This window comes from Lygodium microphyllum, chromosome 24, assembly GCF_053477565.2.
Source record: "Lygodium microphyllum isolate KBCC chromosome 24, Lygodium_microphyllum_v1.1.10, whole genome shotgun sequence".
Classification (NCBI taxonomy): domain Eukaryota; kingdom Viridiplantae; phylum Streptophyta; class Polypodiopsida; order Schizaeales; family Lygodiaceae; genus Lygodium; species Lygodium microphyllum.
In genome coordinates, this window is record NC_141158.1 from 108548432 (window position 1) to 108567427 (window position 18996).

Genomic DNA, 18996 nt, shown 5'->3' on the forward strand with positions numbered 1-18996 from the left:
CCTTTGCACTATTACTTGGGCATTTAGTTCATTCATGATGCTAAAGGCATTGGATTGTCACAGTCAAGATACATTGGTAAACTTCTTGAGAGGTTTGTCTTACAGGATTGCAAGCCAATTTGTACACCAATGGAACCTGGATTGAAGTTGTCATTGCATGATGACACTGACTTGTTTGATATCCACACATATGCTCCAGTAGTTGGATGCCTTATCTACTTATGCAACACTAGGCCGAACATACAATTTGCAATTTCAGCCCTGAGCAAATATATGCATCAGCTACGCATGTCAATTGGCAAGCTATCAAGCGTGTTTTCCATTACTTGGAGGATACTAGGACTCTTGGATTGCTTTATACCAAGGGGGGAACACTACACTTACATGCTTATGGTGATTCTCATTGGGCTAGTGTTCATGATTCTCATCACTCCACTAGTGGCAATTGTTTCTTTCTCATCTCATCTTACATCTCTTGGCTTAGCAAAAAACAATCCATTGTTGCCACATCGTCATGTGAAGCTGAATACAAGGCAGCTTTCACTACCACAGTTGAATGCGTATAGACGCTTGTTAGCTAATCTGGATGTATTTGTCACGGAGCCTACTCTTTTGTTCACTGACAGTTAAGAGTGCCATTACAATGGCACGGAACCCAATGTTTCATGCACTCACGAAGCACATTGAGATCCATTATCATTTTGTCAGAGAGAGGCTACATGCAGTAGATATCGTCCTTGTCTATTGTTCTACCACCAATAATATGGTAGACATCTTCACCAAAGCTCTTCCTCCTGACAAATTTGAAGCATTTCTCAATGCTTTAAATTTGATCTTCTTTGGTGGATGATCCTTGTATCTTGATCACTCTTCACTCTAGGGGGGTTTGTTGGGTTTGACTCACGCCTACGCTCATAGAGGAGTGTTGGTGATCTCCAGTAGGACACTAGGGCACTTTTTACTCTCTGTACGAGAGGTTTTTTCCCCAAGATTTATTCCCTTTATTTTATGTGCCTATGTTACACAATTTTAGGCACTTACCGTGTTTCACACACTTCGGGTGTGAACACCCTCTTACAATCCTAAGGTTTAAGGGTTGTACTTTGTACTCCCACATACACTTCAAATTATTGCATTGGGTGTCGTGCTCTCACACTCTACAATGTCTACTCCACTCTCAGCTGAGCTTCGATCTCTTCCTGCTCTCACAGCAAACACAACCTTTCTCCTGCTTTGACAGTTGTTCATGCTCATAAAACAACAAACAAGCCGCCTTTCCTTCCCATCTCTGCTCATTCGAGCCTTGTGTAGATGTGCATCCCTCCTGCTTGCACTCAGACCATGAAAACACAATCTTGTTGTCATGCTGAAATCTCCACTTTAAGTATGCGATCAGCCCCTTAATGCTACTTTGATTCCATGTTAGAGTGTTGCAATGCAGAAGTGTATGATATACTGAACAATAACTCTAAACACAGAGACAGAGAGAGAGAGAGAGAGAGAGAGATTTTTTTTTTTTGAGAGAGAGAAGAGAGAGGAGAGAGCGATGTCGGTCGATGGCGCCCTGTTGCCTGCGTGCCCCGTCGCGCCGTCTGACTGCCCGACGCCTGACTGCCCGTCGCGCCCTGTCACCTGACTGCCCGTCGTGCCCCGTCGTCGCCTGACTGCCGTCGCGTCCTGTCGTCTGCGAGCCTGTCGCCTGAGCGGCCCGTTCTCTACGCGCCCCGACGCCTGCCTGCCCCGACGCCTGCGCGCCCCCTCGTCCACGAGCCAGGGTGCCCCGTCGCCCCGTCCTGTCCTTGCCCTCGCCCTCGCCCGTCAGTCGTCTGTCCTGGGCGCGGGGACCCCTGCCGTCGCCCTTCAGTCACGTAGCCCCACGTCTCTTACGTCTCAGCCCTGCGCATCGCCCTGTTTCGTTCTGCCTTGTCTACTGCCTGTCCCGCTGAAACGTCTGCAGCCGCCCCGTCAACTTCGCCTGTGCTGCTGTTCGAGGCTCCGCCTGCGTGTGCTCCTCCTTTCGTGCAGAGGCGCCCAACTCCTGTAAAACCCTAAACCTGACCATCGTCAGAGAGGCAGCGTCCGGGATAGCGTGCCCCCTGCTCTGTACACAGAGAGAGAGAGAGAGAGAGAGAGGGAGAGAGACAGAGCGGTCCTGATCTGCACTGTCGGTCAGTCCTTCTTCGAGATCAGCTCGTCATACACGATGGCTGGTTTGGATCTGGATTTCATTGACCAAACGGTGGCAGCACTTGGCCCGGACTCTGATGCTGAGGAACTGGAGGATATGGTTCCGTGCACTGAAGAATTGCCACCGGGTCCTGACATCCAGCCTGCGGCGGGTAAACGTACCAAGCATACCCCGGAAGAGATAGGTGTTACTCCGGATCGTTCCTATGCACAGGTTGCTTCGGATTCTGTGGACTCTCAGGAGGTGGACTGGGAGCATCTGTTGGAATTTGCCAACACTCTGCTTGGTGAATATGTTCAACATAATCAGGAAGCCTTCTCTGACTCTGCTCCAGACGATGTTCTGGAAGCTACCGTCGACCCAAAAACTGTCCTACGCTCCTTTTCAGTATTTTATGATCGCGCGGTGATACTCTTCTTCACTGGTCGAATCCCGCTGCTTTTCCGTATTCGCCAATGGCTGCAGAGTCTGCTACAAGGGGAATGTGTTGAAGAGATTTTTGTTGGATCCCGAGGTTTTTTTGAGGTCCTCTTGAAAACAGAGATGCACCGTGCTGCTCTCCTGTCTAAACTGCCTTTGTTTTTTTATCGTCGGTTGGTTCATGTGGTTCCATGGCGCCCGATGGCAGATTTCCAGCGCCTCCTGCAACGTGAATGCCCTGTGTGGGTAGAAGTGGAAAATTGTCCGGCTGTTTATTGGCCGCTATTGAAGGATGCTATGGCCGCTGTGGGCACGGTTCTGGTCCCTCCCAGTCTCAGGGCTGTGAATCGCAACCGCTTGTGCATGTTATGGGATACTGCAAGGAAACGGCCTGCTTGGCTACGCCTCAATTGCTCTGGCATGCATCCGTTACACTTTCGTTTGAAATGGGGCAATTTTGCAGGCCATTGCTTTTCCTGTGGACAGTTGGGGCACTTTATGGCTGAATGCCCCAAGCAACAACACGTTTCAGATGCGGGTCATGTTGCTCCGTCCATGGAAGATATGGTGTGTGATGCTCCGTCGCTGGATACTATCCACCCGCCCCAAGTTCTGGCCAAAGGTAAACAACAGGTTTCGGGTCTGGATTCCCGTGCCACTGATTGGGTTGAAGTACGTGCCAAAAAAGGCAACAGGATTGGTGCTGGCATGGAGAGTACTGTGCCTACTACCTCACAAGATTCCATGCGAACATATATGCGCAGGAAGGAAATGATGTCTTCCGAGCGCTCTGCTCCTGCTATGGTTTCCTCAGCTCCCCGTCATCAGCCCGCCAGGAAAATGTATTCGGATCGTCTAAAGGGTCCACCTGCACAGCTGGCTTTTGATACCAGAGGCAACGTCATTACTCCGTGGGACCGTCGTTACCCACGTTCCAACCCCAAGCAAGCTGATATGCCGTCTACTTCCAAATCTGGTCCTCAGAACTCTTTTGCGGTGTTGGCGGATTTCTTGGATGAGGGAGTCCTGGACATTCTCGCCGACAAAGTCAAATCGAGGCAAGCTGTGCCTCGTACCTGATTGTGTTTTGTATACACATGAAAATAGCCACGTGGAATGTGCGAGGAATTTGTTCTCGCCACAAGCAACATGCCATGTGGACTGCATTGTATGAGAATCACTGGGATGTCCTGTGCGTTGTTGAGCACAAGAGTCACGGTGACGCCGGTAAAGTTGTGGATTGCCATGGCTTTCGTTTGTTCTATGCAGGAACACAGGCCATGCATTATTCGGGTGTGCTCATGATTGTACATGCCAAATATCAACCTGTTCTTATTAAAAATGATGTTCATGGCCACTTTTTGGTGGTTGAAATCTTATTCGAAGGGGAAATCCTATGGTTACTTGGCCTCTATGCTCCGAATGATTCGTTATCTCGCCGAGAGCTTTGGCAGACTTTGCAGACTTCCTTGTCACTTGGCAGACGGGGCTTCTTCATGGGGGATTTCAATATGTGTGTTGATTCTTCCCAGTCTACATCGGAGCACTCGGTCATGGATGCGCCGGAAAGTCATATGTGGCAAGAGTTGGCTCTTGCTGTTCTTAAGCAAGATCTTTGGTCCTGGCTACACCCGTCTTCTCCAGGCTTTACTTTCCATTCGGCCCAGTATGCCACAACATGGTCGCGGTTGGACCGTATATATATCATGCAGAATGATGATTTTCTGCCTGAGATGCTCGAAATAAAAGTGTTGCAGCAATATGTCTTGTCGGACCATTTCCCTCTGCAGTTCGAGTTGCTTGCACAACCCATTGCCCCTTTCAAGCAATTTCTGGAGAGACTCCCTTTGCGTTTCAACTCATTCTACTTAAAGCATACAATTTTTCAGGGCTATATGCAGCAATTGCTTGACAGATTCTTCTTGGACTTTTCCTCTCAGGGCACTACGTCATTTGACAGATTGCTCTCTAATGTGCAGCGGGTTGCTCGGCAATATGGGATCTATCGTGCCTCTCTTTGTCGGCGCCGTCGACAGGCAGCGGAGGACCTGCTGCTTTTGGTTCGCTCCCTGCTGGTGGACACTCCGGATGATGCATTTCTGCTTGCACTGGCCATGCGGGTGGCCGATCTTATTAAAGAATTCCAGTTAAAATCGTATCAGCAGGCCAAATTGCAACATCTGACAGAGACTTTGCAAGATAGTGCATGTCAGACCCATAAGTTCTTTCGAGCTCTTCATGCCTCTCCTGCTCGAGAGAATATGACCAGACTCGAGGATGCACAAGGCCACCTTATCCTGGATCCACAGACTATTGTGCATATGTGCAGGAATTATTTCCGTGACCTTCTCGGTTCCGCTTCTCCACCTTCAGCCCAAATTACTCAGGCCCGTTCGGTTTTTTATGACCTGGTCCGCAATCAGCTTCCGCAGGACATGCAAGCTACTCTGGAGTCAGATATTGGTGAAGCAGAGGTTATGGATGTCTTGTTACACTTGCCCAAAGATAAAAGTCCGGGTTGGGATGGTCTCACCAATGAGTTCTTTGAAGCTTTCGCTACCCAACTGGCGAAACCATTGCAGGCTTTGTTTCAGCAGGTGTGGGAAACGGGGATCATGCCTCCCTCATGGAAACAAGGACTTATTAAACTGCTTCCAAAAGTTCCTTCGCCATCTAAGTTGACACAGTGGCGCCCCATTTCTTTGATGGGTTCAATGTACAAAATCTTTTCCAAAGTAATGGCGAATCGGCTCCATAAGCATCTCCCTGCCCTTGTGCACCCTCTCCAGTATGGTTTCATTAAGGGCCGAAATATTCTACACAATGTTTTGAATGCCCAATTGGCCATTGATTATGCCCGGCATTCTAATCAGGAGGTGGTACTGATTCAACTGGACCTGGAAAAGGCTTTTGACTATCTGGACTGGTCTTTCGTTGCTGACCTTATGTCTGCTATGGGCTTTGGTGCTCGGATGTCTCGTCTGATCTACACCATTAGTGCTGCGGCGTCTTCGCGAGTCATGCTGAACGGAGGTGTTACTGAGCCATTTGTCCTTGCCCGTTCTGTCAGACAGGGTGCCCTTTGAGCCCTTTATTCTTTGCCCTTGCGACACATCCAGTTCTTTCCATGTTATCACATATGGCCGCCTCTTCCCAGTTGGCCGGACTGTCGCTTCCTACAGGACAACACTTCATTAGCCAATCCCTGGCGGATGATACGTTTATGGTTTTGCGTGCGGACAAGGATAACCTTCGAAAAGCATTGGATGTTTGGGGTCTCTTTGGTCAGGCGTCAGGCCTTCGTATCAATGTGCTCAAATCAGCCATTCTAAGCTGCACGGAGTCGGATTTGTAGTCCTTGGACTGGCAGGGTCTGGTTGTTCCTCGAGGTTCCATTGTCAGGCATCTTGGATACCCTTTGGGTGTTGATGTTCCCCCAAAGCAGCTTCTGCAGTGGCTTTCTCAGAAAATGGTGGCCAAGTTTATGTATTGGAAGTCTCAGGCCTGGCCTTTTCATGTTCGCCTCAAAGTAGCCCAGATAATTATGTTGCCAATGCTCACATATTTCTTGCCATTGTTGCCCTGGACTCCTACGACTCTGAATGCTCTCACTCAGTCTATTCGCTTCATGCTATGGAAGAAGGACTCATTGCATGCAGGTATTTCCTGGATCTCGTGGTCGCATGCATGCACCCCCAAACGCATGGGTGGCGGAGCTATTTTAGATGCCCAAACTCACATGCAGGCACTTCGTTGGTCCCTTTTCCGCGCCATGTGCTCGAATGATCATCATCCGTGGGTCGCTATCGCCCGTTATTTCCTCGAGGGCCATGGGCTTCGGCATGGCAATACCCAACTCCGGAGTTCTTGGTGGCACGTTCTTAATGCTGATTCGCGGTTTTCCAGTTCTTCTTCATCGCTGCTTACTCATTTGGTGTGTTCCTGGAAACACGTCCTTCAAAAGGCTCAGTGGCACCCAACGGAGGATCGCTTGGCTACAAACTCTTTTCAATTGGAATTACTGGCAGTCTCGCGTTTACTTTCGTGGGAAGGTAAACATGAGCTTAGACCACAATTCAACCGGATGGCACGTTTGGGCTTGTCTTCAGTTGCGGATGCCACCCTTGCCAGTCGCAATGTGCTTATATCGTTTCGTACTGCTAGGAGGCTTTTTCGGATCCCTCGTGGATATAGGCCTTTATGGGAACAGCTTTTGACGGTGCTCCAGAGCAGACAACCCTTTCCTACTCTTGCTTTGGATCATCCCTGGCAGGATTGGGACCTACAAGGCCGGCTGCATTTGAGCAAAGCTTCTGCTAACCAAGTGTATCATCTTCTGATCAAAGATAATCAATGGCTGGTTACTAAAGCGAATGCTTTATGGGGATTGCGTAAATCCCGGTCATGGTGGAGGGCAACTGTGATGGAGGGCTGGGTCAACAAGACACCCTTTAAATACAAAGTCTTTCTTTGGAGAGTGATGATTGGGGGTCTTCCGCTCGCTTCGGCTCTTTCCAAGCGACGAATCTCCAATGGTACGTGTTTCTTTTGCACCACTACAAAAAATCCGCCCGCCACCGATTTATTTCTTGCCCCGTCGCTAAGAAAGTCTGGTTATTTTTGTCGGCCGTTTGGCGAGGGGTGGTTGGTATCACACTGCGCCCCTTTGATTGGGTTTTGGGCCAGCCCAAATACCCTACTCCCGCACAGCCACATATGAAGCTCATGTATCACTTTCTTCGATACTGGGGCTGTTGGCATAATTGGACCATTCGGAATGCTTTTCTGTTTGACTCCGCCCATAATGTTCAGCGGCATATTGTGAGGCTTAAGGGCCTCTTGTATTGGCAGTTAGCTCTTCTCCATCGTTCGGATTTGCTCTCTACGGAGGACTTCCGTCCTTGGCATATGGCAATTTCCTCCGCATCCTTGCCATGAAATTGTAACTTGTAGTGCTTAGCACCTCTTCACATGATGGCTTGGATTGTCGTCATGTATCTTGTAATCAAGTAATCTTGTATTTTTTTTCGTAATTAATACAATTACCTTTTACGAAAAAAGAGAGAGACATTTTTGCCTACATAAGGCCAATGTGGCCTATGAGACAAAATCCAAAATACATCTATGTCTAATGTCATCTCATCACTAAGGTGAAGATAACATTAAAATAAGTGGCCTATAAAAAAATGCTAAGAAATAACTTTATGATGGGACTATGCTAGAGTAAAACTGTATCTAATGTTGTCTCATCAGTAGAAAGAAAATGAAACCGAAATCTAACAAAACTATGTACAAAAAAATGTGGTGGGGACTGTAGACTGTAGCTAATCTCAAGGTTTGCACATACTTTTACCTATGATGTGATCCCAAACTACTCCACCAATATACTTGGTAGTGAGTCTTCGATGTCTTGTGATAATGGCTCAGATTTGCAGCTGTGGTGCGGTCTCCTTAGATCTGGTCTTGGTAGACGGGGTCGTCGTGCTTAATGAAGTGAAATGGCTCTATCCAATGTGTCTCCACAACATGGAATGGGAGGTGTCTAGCAGGGTGGCTCTGTCTCCGCAAGGCTAGTAGTGTCATTAGCATCGGATCTATGAAAAAGATCTATCACTACTCTTTGTGTGGGTCCCTTTGGGTGAGCTAGTATCCTATCTCGCAGCAGTGCTATGTGGCACCTCTGGAGCTCAAGGAGGAAAAGGCCTAGGCGGCTCTGGTCCTCATACTCCATGACATAATGATGAGGTTCAAAACCATCACAGAAGAGGGAGTGGTACTGTCCTTGCATGTCATAGTATATATTGTGCATCTATGTATGTAATGTTATTCTGTCTCAAGCTCTCGGCTACAAAGCTGGCAAGTCCTATCCTCCACTGGTGTATCTATCCATCTACCTGTCTCCATCTATAGCCCATGAGAGGAGGTATGAATCTGTCCAATAGTAGTCCGTATGTTGTGGGAGAGATGGGTGTCCATGTATGCTGGTCGAATAGTGAATCCATCATCAAAGAGACACAAGAAGTGACTCCGGTAGAACTCCATCTTCGATCCTAGAGAGAGTGGTGGGTGGATCCATGTCCTCACTGTCTCAGTCCTCAAAATATTAGCTCTAAACACCTAGTTCAGCTCTAATCGGTTGAGAGAAAATGTAGGGCAATCAAGGCTCTAGTCAAAAGGTGGAAGATGGTCAATATCCAAACCGTGTAGGCTCATCCAGATAGTCATATGTGAAAACCAACATCACTTCTTGGCCTCTATTGCTGCTAGTTTTCTAGATGAAGTTATTGCTAATCTGGAATATCTATGACGTGAGAGATCCCATAATATGTGCCAAAAGGTCACTGCCCTGAAGAGTGCCTCCGTGACCATGGATGCTGCCTCCAGCTCTACTCTAACAATGGGATGTGGGGTGGTGGGCTTACTTCTAATCATACGTGCTATCATCATGATTAATGGCCTTTTGGTGCTATCCCAATCGTCATAATAGTCTCTCTCTCTCTTTCTTTGATCAATTTATTACTTGTCTAGTGCCTCCAAACAACCAGCCGGTATGTCGACTTGACAATCACATTGCAAGATCCATGGCCTGCCTAATAGCAATAAGTCTCCATGTGTTGCACGGGAAATATCAGGCTAGCCTTACATAATTTCTGTAACTCTTGGAATAGCCCGTCCCTTTACTCAAAGGCATGCATCTCACTTTTTGCCAAACAGGTCAACTTCTCTATTTTAGGGGAATATTATGATGGCTAAACGATGGGGAATACCCCTCAATTCATAATAGCTCCAAGCCAATATATCACGGAATTCCTAGATTAAGGACACGTACTCCTTCCTTTCCTCCATGCTAAGCATAGATCGTAATTTGATCAGTCGCAAATCATTCGATGAATGAAGGTCTATCTCTATCACATCGACATCTCTGATTCTATCTTGAGCTTCTATAGGCTTATTTAGAATGACCTGGTAAACATCTTCCATAGTAGACTCCTCTCTTGATTCATCACTAGAAGGCCCCTCTAGCATACCCAATTCCGTTGAGGATATGGGTGCTCTCTCGCTTTGAGGTGATTTCGAGTGGACTGAGACGCTTGTGGTACAAGCTGTAGCCCCATACCTTTGCTCCAGTAGTGTAGGTGTGACTAGGGTGTCAAACCACCATAGTTTGGTGCGAGGCTCCTAGAACTATATGTGAGTACATTGACTCTCAAGTGCCCCAAGTGCTATATGGCCTCATGCCAGACGTGCCATTGATACCCTTCTCAATGTAAAACATGGACGAGAGAAGGCGATTTTCAGATAAACATATTCCCTCACATGCTCCACTATGTTTTCTCGTAATGTGAACTAGTACATGGATCTAATCACCCATGCTGCTAAAGCATTGAAGACCATGGTTTTGGCCTTTCCAAGGTTTACTATGAGATCTTCGTCTCTACAAAAGACATGCAAAGAATCTAGGTGGTGCTACAATCCCTCTAGTGAATCCTAAATAAGAACAATGTTATTTGCATGCAATATTATTGGCATCAACACCCTTACTAGGTTGACTTCAACTCCAGCATCTCAGTCAATGTAATTAGACACTTCATCTATATATAAACCAAACAATGTGGGTGGCAGCTGGCATCCTTGTTTCACTTCTATAGTATTGTCAATCCTCTCTAATAACCCCCAGGTGATCGTACATGACCTTTCACTATCTCATATAATGCATAAATACCCCATCATATACCTTCTAGCACTCCAACGTCCTATAATCTCTGCAGAATGCGCTCATAATGCATATACGAGGCACTGTATCAAAAGCTTTATAGGAATCTACAAAGCAGCAATTGATCATCATCCTCCTTTTTGATAATGGCTCTAAGTGTGAGAATATGGTCCAATGTGGTATATACACATCTGAAACCTGCCTATCCTTGTGCTCTCTTCCCTTGCATCTCAGCCCACTCATTGAGTTTATGTTCCAATATAGATCCATATATCTTGGCCAAGGTATGGCCGATCATGATAATCTTGTAGTTGCTAGGGACCAAAGGATCACCACTCTTAAAGAGTGGAATAGTATTGTTTGACCAGCTCGTAGGAAAGCCCTCTCATACAACTCTATTGAACATATTGCTAGTATGGGTGCTAGTATGTCATAAGCATATGAGAAATGTTATGCCACTAGCCCATCCTCATCCTATGCCCTCCCATTTTTTAATCTATAAATTGTATGCCTGACCAATTTCCAGGTGAAGAAAGACCACCTTGTTGGCCTATAGGCATGTGCGGGCTGCATAGATGGCTGTCCTCGCACATCATTTAGTTGTCTTCCATAGTTAAGCCAAGCATCTACTGATGTAATCTATATGGGGGGCTGTTTTTCATGAAACATCTTCCATGCATTCTTGCTATCATGTCCCAAAAAGAACTGATATATCTCTACTTGTGCTTTCACCAAGTAGTCTTGCTTCTTCTTCTGCAAAAGGTGTTTGAAGAATATCCTTGCTTGACGATGTGTCCGAGTGCCTAGCTCCACTTCTCTCTGTAAGCGCGAGCCTGAGTGACTCTACACTCATCATGAAACCAGCTATTTTGGGGAGCAATAGAGAGTGTAGGTCAGGCAAGGTGTGTGGAAATGCATACATGGTTGATCTATGTATGGCTTCTGCTAAGTCCCTTATACATTCCTCTAATAATCTGCTCAAAGTGATTTTTGGGATGTTTAGAGAGGTGTGGTGTTCCATGTTTCATGTCCACAAGAGAGCACAAAAGTCAAGATAGCATGATTTGTTGCTATGCCAATTGGTCTTTTAGATACCTTAATGTTTTGGATGTCTAGTATCAATGCCGGTGAGCCTATCAAGAAATCCACAATACTTGCCCCTCCTTTGTGATTTCAACATCTCTAAGTGTCAGATCCTGGCCATTGTGGTAGACCGTTAAAGATGGCTAGTCTATGTGCACTTCCCAAAGCCAATAGATGTGTCCCATAGGTACTCACGTCTTTATCCTAGGCTCTCCTATATAGGCCTATATCATCTATATCAATCTCTTTGAACATGGCATTATCATGGATATAAAGGTCAAATTGTCTATCTCCAGTGCATGCATTGAAATCTCCCACTAATAATATGTTCCCAACAGTAGCATATCTCATAATATCCTCATAGAGTACATCAAAGGGAGATCCATCTCCTGTGGCATAGGTTGAGTTTGTAAGAGGAAAGTAGCATATTGCAATGAATATATTCGATAGTTTTCTTGCATGTATCCTAATCCATAAGTATTGTGCATCATTATCTCTCTTCATTACCTGCACCATCCTTTTCAGGTTTTCCTAGTATAGTATGGCTACACCTCTTGAATCCCTAGTGCTTCCCGGTTTTCTAGCTGGTAGACAAAATGCACTTTTCCACATGTAGCCCTACACCTCTGGTAATTGGCTACATTTACATTGGTGTGTTTTTGTGTACATGGCTATTTCTACATTTTGGAAGCTATCTTCAAAGTAACCAAGCGTGGGGCTTCATTAGAATTCCATACTGACATCCTAAGTGCCTTATAGGCCTTATACTGTCATGTGGTTCTTCTGTCAGTGATGATGACCCATCCACCCCTATAAACAACCCCTTTTTCCTCTTTGTGGGCTTCCAATACTTTAGGCATGTGTTCTTTGCAATGTGCTATCTATGTTGGGGTAAGATCCTCATCCAAATAAATCTTCTCACCTTTGAGTACTCTCCTCTTAGAGAGGAATGCCTTTTTTTTCTCTATGTTCCCAAAGCAAAGGATTTAAGCTTTTGACTTAAGAGTCCTCTTTCCGTACTCTCCCAGCACTAACTATAGGCACATTTGAAGCCCCAATTTTTTTGGCAAGTGTCTTAGCATCTTCCTATGGGCTGCTCTTCTCCTCCCATCCTACTACCCACACATGCAGTACCCTAGCTCGGCTCTTGGCCTCTTCTTCCAAGGTAGCATTCAGTACCTCAATCTTGTTCACTGATGTTCCTTTATTCTTTTTTTCTACCTCAATTGGCCTCTTCTATCTGCTTATGTGTTTTCTTTGCAACTCCTGCCGCCATGAGTGAACCTCCCTTTCACATGCCTTTAGTGCCTCTCTCTCTTTTTGTAGTTCTTCTTACACATTTATTTCTTTTTTCTTAAATGTGTTCAATTCTTTCCTCAATTCCAAGATTTCAGATTTGCAAGCCACATCTCTACTTAAGCAATCCATTAAATCAACCACTAATTGTTGAAACCAGCCTAGCAAGATAAAGTCATACATGTGGGAGTGTGTCCACTCTCGAAAGCCTTTGTGAAGAAATCAAATAGGATAATGCTCAAGCTATCAAAGAGCAACAAGAGCTCCAACTTCAATTGGATGAGGGAAAGTCAAGCACATGATGAGTATTTTTGAGCCTCTACCACTTTTTGCATTTCAGCTTTGAGCATGTGAATTTCAAACAGCATTTGTGCTTGCAATTCATTCTTAATCTTTATCTGTATATCTTGCATTTCTGCCTTCTGGTCTAGCCATTAGTTCAGCCCCAACCTGCTCTCGCATTTCTTTTTCCAACTCCTGTCTCATAATTTGTAGTTTAGAGGAATCATTAGATGAATTTCTTCATACTTCTTTTCATTCATGGTGCTTGAGGCCTCTCCATGCCTCTCAGATCCTGGGGAGAAGGTCCAGTCATCATGGGCCCTATGGCCATACGTCTTGTACTGTGTGTCCTTAGAAGGGGTGTGGAACATTGCTTCCATGGCTGGTTGTGATAGTTCTTAATCAGATTCATCTCCTAAATATTCTTTTTCCATGGCTCGATTTTTACATTTGTCTGCATCATCCATCCCCATTGTTAATTGGATTCACAGTGTGCAAGGCCACTCAGATTTGATTTTGTACACATCAAACCAGAGCAATGTTTTTGATTTCTGCAATTTTCAGGGTTTTCCTACTCCCCTTACCAAATTATTTCACAAGTCCCCCTTGCCTTCACTGCATTAAATATATTCAGAACTTGTCTCACAATGTCAGACCGCAGAGTATACAGGACTGCATTACTGGCATGACAGTATCCAATGCATAACCATTGTATTCATAGTTTATGTACAAATACTGCATTCACTGTGACATCAGATTTTACACAAAGATGTATATACTGTTGCATTCATTGAACTAACAGTTTCTACACTGTATCCACAGGTATGTTCCAAGTTTTAGCAGTCAGAAATATGGCATCCCAAGTTGTTTATATATCTGCATTTACTGCATTTTCAAGCAATATCCATAACAGGTCTCCTTTAGTTTAGGCATCCCATATCGCATCCAGGCATTCAGAGCTCAGAGCATTCATCTCTCAGAGTGTACACAGCATTTGTCTCAGAGTGTACACAGCATTCATCTCTCAGAGTGTACACAGTATTTGTCTGTCACTGCAACATGACCAGTATTGCCTGCAGTCGATCACGCCAGGTCTAAAAACTTCACATCAGACCAGCATTAACGACACATCATACCAGCATCGTCAATAAGACCAGCATCATGTCACCACGTCAGACCAGCATTCGCGTTACATCAGACCATTAACATCACTTCCATGCTATGACCAGCATCACATGCCACCTCAGGGCTGTCTATTCCCTGCCCCTAAACTGTCATGACCTTCCCATCACTTCCATGTCATAACCTGAGAGAGAGAGAGAGAGAGAGAGTAGCACGTCAGACCAGCCCATCACTTCCATGTCAGACCAGCACATCAGACCTGCCCGACACTTCCATGTCACGACCCAAAGAGACAGACAGATAGATAGATAGACAGAGGGAGAGAGAGAGAGATAGAGAGAGTCATATTAACATCCACGGGAGGTCCACTTTGGGTCATTGCCATATGAGCAAAAGAAAAATAAAAAGAGAGAGCAAAATTTGAGAGCTTAAAGAACTCTTATGACTCATAAGAGTTGCCACTACATTACAAATGATCCATTAGCGACGAGATATAAAAACTGAAGAATTGTCCCTTTGTCAGGGGCTTTCACAAGGAATTCTCTAATGATAGCTTTCCCTCCTCTGTAAACTGCCCACTTCCCTTCCGTCCTGGCTTCTCTAACTTTGCTAAGTTCTGCTACTCTATTCTTGAGTTATGGTGTCAGTTCGTCTGATATTCACACTGATGTCCCCACTAATGACTTGGTCTGTTTCATGACCTTTATCTTCTCTTCCAGATCAAAATACCCAACTCTTGCATGCTTCCCCTTCACTCCAATGAACATTGGATCTCCCAACTCCACAAATGGGACAACCTTTCTCAATTGTTCCTTTGAGTACTGGTGGTAGAGAGAGAGAGAGAGAGAGAGAGAGAAAGAGACGGTGGAATGGCAGTCTGAGCGGACCTGCCTGCTGTCCGAGGTGTCTTGCTGCTGCCTGTACGATCTCCTGCCCATCACACTGCTGTCCAACTGGTCCTGGTACTCATGCTGCTGCCCTAGATGCCTGCTCAGTCCTAGTGGAGGTGCCCAAAACTGCTAACAAGGGGAGGAGCTAATGCACCTGTAATAAAATGGGGGTTGCATATGTGGCTGAATGTGTGCAAAACCTTCCTTAATGGGGGTGATTGCATGGTAGTGCTACTTCAAACTGCCTACTGCTGCTCTTTGTCTTTTAAGAGACTTTTTTGTTGTGCTGCTGCTGCTGTGTGTGTGTGTGTGTGTGTGTGTGCGTGTGTGTGACAAAGAGAATGTGTACCTATCATGAAAAAAAGAGAGAGAATGTGTGCTTGCATTTTGTAGAATTTGTGTTATGCTGTTTGTGAAGACTAGGAGCTTGGGGGTGTGTCTTGAACAATCTCTGCTTGTGTGTCATGTTCCAAAGGTGCTTGTAAGGTCAAGCTTCTTGGTTTGCTGTGCTTTTGCTTTTCATCCCTGCATGAAGATTAGTGCTTGAGCTTGTGGGGTAGTATTACTCTGGTTTATTCTCATACGTCCAGGCTTTCAAAAGGGAGTCTCATATGGATGCATTTATATGTACATGAAAATTGGGGATTTAAACTAACTTGGGCAGTGGCTAGATGTTTTTTCTATGTTGAGTGTGAATGTGTGCAGGTAGTACAATGTTTCCAAATCGAGAGGTTGAACATGTGGGATGTTAAGGGCCAAATAGATTGTTAAGGGCTTATTAGTTGGGTTGTAGGTTTATATTTAAAAGATTGTGGTGGAAGTTGTGTATTTGTTATGCTTCAGTACACAAAGATTGTTGTCCTTTCAACTATAATGTTTTCATGCACAGGTTCAGAAAGCTGCTTGTACACGCATGCTTACTTTGAAAGCATGTTGCGCATAATGTTTGGGTTTTCTTTTTGTGACTGCCGCTTTTTTTTTTTTAATGTGATATGTATCAATGAAATAATATTTACATCATCCAAAAAAAGGAGACGGCTCTAACTAAGTATCAGTTACTGCTCTTTGACACCTTGTAAAGGGCTCTATAGCTAGATGTCCTTCTACCTAAGCCTTTCAAAACGGATAAAACTTCGGATTTACAAAAGGAGACACTTCAAGGTCTATATTTATCAATTCTTCCAAAAGACTTGGTGGTTCTATGAGACCAAATAGCCCTAATCACATTCTGATGTGATGCCTATGCTTCTTGGAGTTGTCCATTACCACCAAATAGAGCAACCTTAGCATCAATTCTATACTGAAGTCCTGCCTTATCCACCCACTCAACTATGGTGTTCTAGACACCTTTAACCTCAATGTAGTCCCAAAAAGGTGCTTGATCGTTTCTTTATTCCTTCTACACATCTCTAGAGCAGAGAGACATTAGAAAACTTGGAGATTCTCTCCTAGGGGGCCATTTATTCATGATTGTCTTTCATTAAACAAGATTCAAGCGTTTGGAGGGTGTACTGGACCAAATCAATCTAACCCACCCCTCCAGGTTCTGAAGTGGGTTCTGGGTGATACCTCTTCCAGTATTCCTGCACCTTCATAATCGATCTAACATTATGAATATTGAAATCCTCTTTTTTACAGCACTCTCAGAGCATTTTCCCCTTCTCGGTTCTAAAGCACCTCATTGGACTGAGTGGAAACATCCTAAAGGAATTTGGCCAGTCCTCCTTTAGCATCACTACCAGTGACAACTAATGCTTCTCTTCATCATTTAGTAGAAACTTCGACTGGCACTCATCAATAGCTAGGAATCACAATTGGGTGGGCTCCCGAATGCCCTTCCATCTTCTCAAACCTTCATCATGCATGCTTTTAGATAGTTTTATCTTGATAGGCACTGTCAACTAGCCATATGGATTGCAACACAGACTTGGGTCACCTTTGCCCTCTTGATGGCCACACCACTCAAGCTCCTTAATGATGGACTTCCAGCTGTGAACTATTGCTTGTAATGCTTCCGAGCCTTGAAATCTAATCATCGGTCCTTTGGAGACATGTCCTCCTAGTAAGCTCAGTCCACTTGCCTGCTGGTAGCTTAGAGCTGACAATAAACTATCAAACTATACTTGCTCACGGCTGGGAACTGGACAGCCTGCTCATCATCCTACGAAGAAGGCGTGATGCTTTTTCTTCCAAGGAATCAATGCCCGAGCCCCCTTCCTTTTTGGTTGAGGTGATTATATCCTACGAAATAGAGTGCCATCGTTGCCTCTTCTAATTGTGCCACATAAAAAACCTGAACATCTTTTCTAAGCTCACCCAGCATGTCGCTGAGAAGGCCAGGAATAAGGCAATGAAAACAATGCTAGAAACAAGCATTGAGCCTAGTAGCACCACCTTCCCTCCAAAGGAGTAAGTGCCATTTGCCGAGTTGCTTACCTTAGCCTTCATCCTCTGAAAGAACCATTGGAATTTTTGCAGTTGTGTAAGGCCTAATCCAAGATGACATCCCAAGTACGTGAAAGTCTCCCCTTTCTTAATAAGCCTAAAACTATATCCCTCCAGCCACCCGGGTGGATCATCTAGCACAACATACAGCAACTAAGTCTTGTGCCTGCTAATCAGTGAACCCAAGAGAGTGGAGAATTCCTCAAAAGTTTCCAGTAAGGCATCCACTTGTTGCTTTTTTGTTATGTTGTTAGCCATGTCTAGGGCTCCCTTTAGTTTCAATGGTTCTGAAAGAATTAATTGAAGTATATTTGCTGGTAGTACTTTCATAACTTAGGTTCTGTAATGTAGACTTGTTTGATTGGAACGTTTTGGTGGATAGGTTTGTATGTATTGCACTTATTACTTTCATAACTTTCTATGGTGCAGAAATGTTTGATTGGGATGTTTATGTTTGGGTGGGATGTTTTCTGTGCATATGTTTGCTGGTATGTACAAGTGAATGTAAACAAACTATCTAAGATTGATGTGTATGTCTATATCTAAAATTGTATTCATCTGTAAATGCGTGCATGTGTGTAATAATATATGTGTATTTGTTTATGCATGTGCTTGTTATGAAGAGCCACACACATATAAGTTGAGTGGAGTTGTTATTGTATTTTAATAGCTTGAGCATAATGTTGTACTGATCCATAAAATTGTGGGAAGGGTAGTAAAGTTTTTTATTAGACAAGTGGATATAACATGTTTATGAAAAGATGTGCATTTTGTATAAGAATAAAATAAATGTTTTTTGTTTCATAGAGTTCAAACTTTTTGTTTGGTGGTCCTTTAATCTTTTACATTGTTTGGTGCTGGTCATCTAATCTTTTACATTGTTTTTAAAGGGGAACCCTGCAATTGTATTCCAAAAGAGCAATAATGTAATGCCTCTTTGTTATGTCAGCAGGAAAACCCGATCCTCTAATTTTACAATGTAGATAAATGTGCATTTACACATGTACTAATTTGTGTGCAGGTTTAGCTGGAGGAAAAGCAAAAACTTGACAATGAAAGCTTGCTTAATGTTCTTGTTGTTACAATATAATTTTTTTTGGCTATTTTGGTTGGTTGATTTTACATATATAAGATAAATACATGTAGTATTTTATGTATAGATATGTAACTATATATAATGAGTATAGCATAACCTATCCATGGATACATGTATTGGTATATTTATGCACCCATCCCATACATGAATACTTCATCCACCACATATACGACTCGGTATTCTTTACATTGTAGCAAAGCATAGATCGCACAATAAAGGTATTTCCAATGATGCAACAAAAGATAGGTAAGCTTACACTCACTCCATCTATGTTTAACAACTTTGCATCTATTGTTCTACAAAAATTTGATTAAGTATATCTATACTTAATCCACCACATATTGCCCTACAAAAATTGGAACATGTGGATTTACTTAGTCCACATATATGACTTGATATTCTTTACATTGTAGCAAAGCATAGATCGCACAATAAAGGTATTTCCAATGACGCAACAAAA

The 18996-nt window shown here is 44.2% G+C and overlaps 1 long non-coding RNA gene across 5 annotated transcripts in view; it reads right to left on the reverse strand.

Annotated features, from left to right (window-relative positions):
• LOC148015505 (uncharacterized) overlaps nucleotides 1-18996 on the reverse strand; it is a 79188-nt gene that overhangs the window by 24126 nt on the left and 36066 nt on the right. For 2 of the 5 annotated variants that reach the window (XR_015688420.1, XR_015688419.1), the window contains exon 3: nucleotides 13589-14289. The exons of 2 other annotated variants lie outside the window; for them this stretch is intronic. This is a non-coding gene — a long non-coding RNA (uncharacterized LOC148015505). Of the gene's footprint in view, nucleotides 1-13588; nucleotides 14290-14804; nucleotides 15521-18996 lie in introns of those variants that run through there. One more of the 5 variants, XR_015688418.1, reaches the window with a different exon arrangement.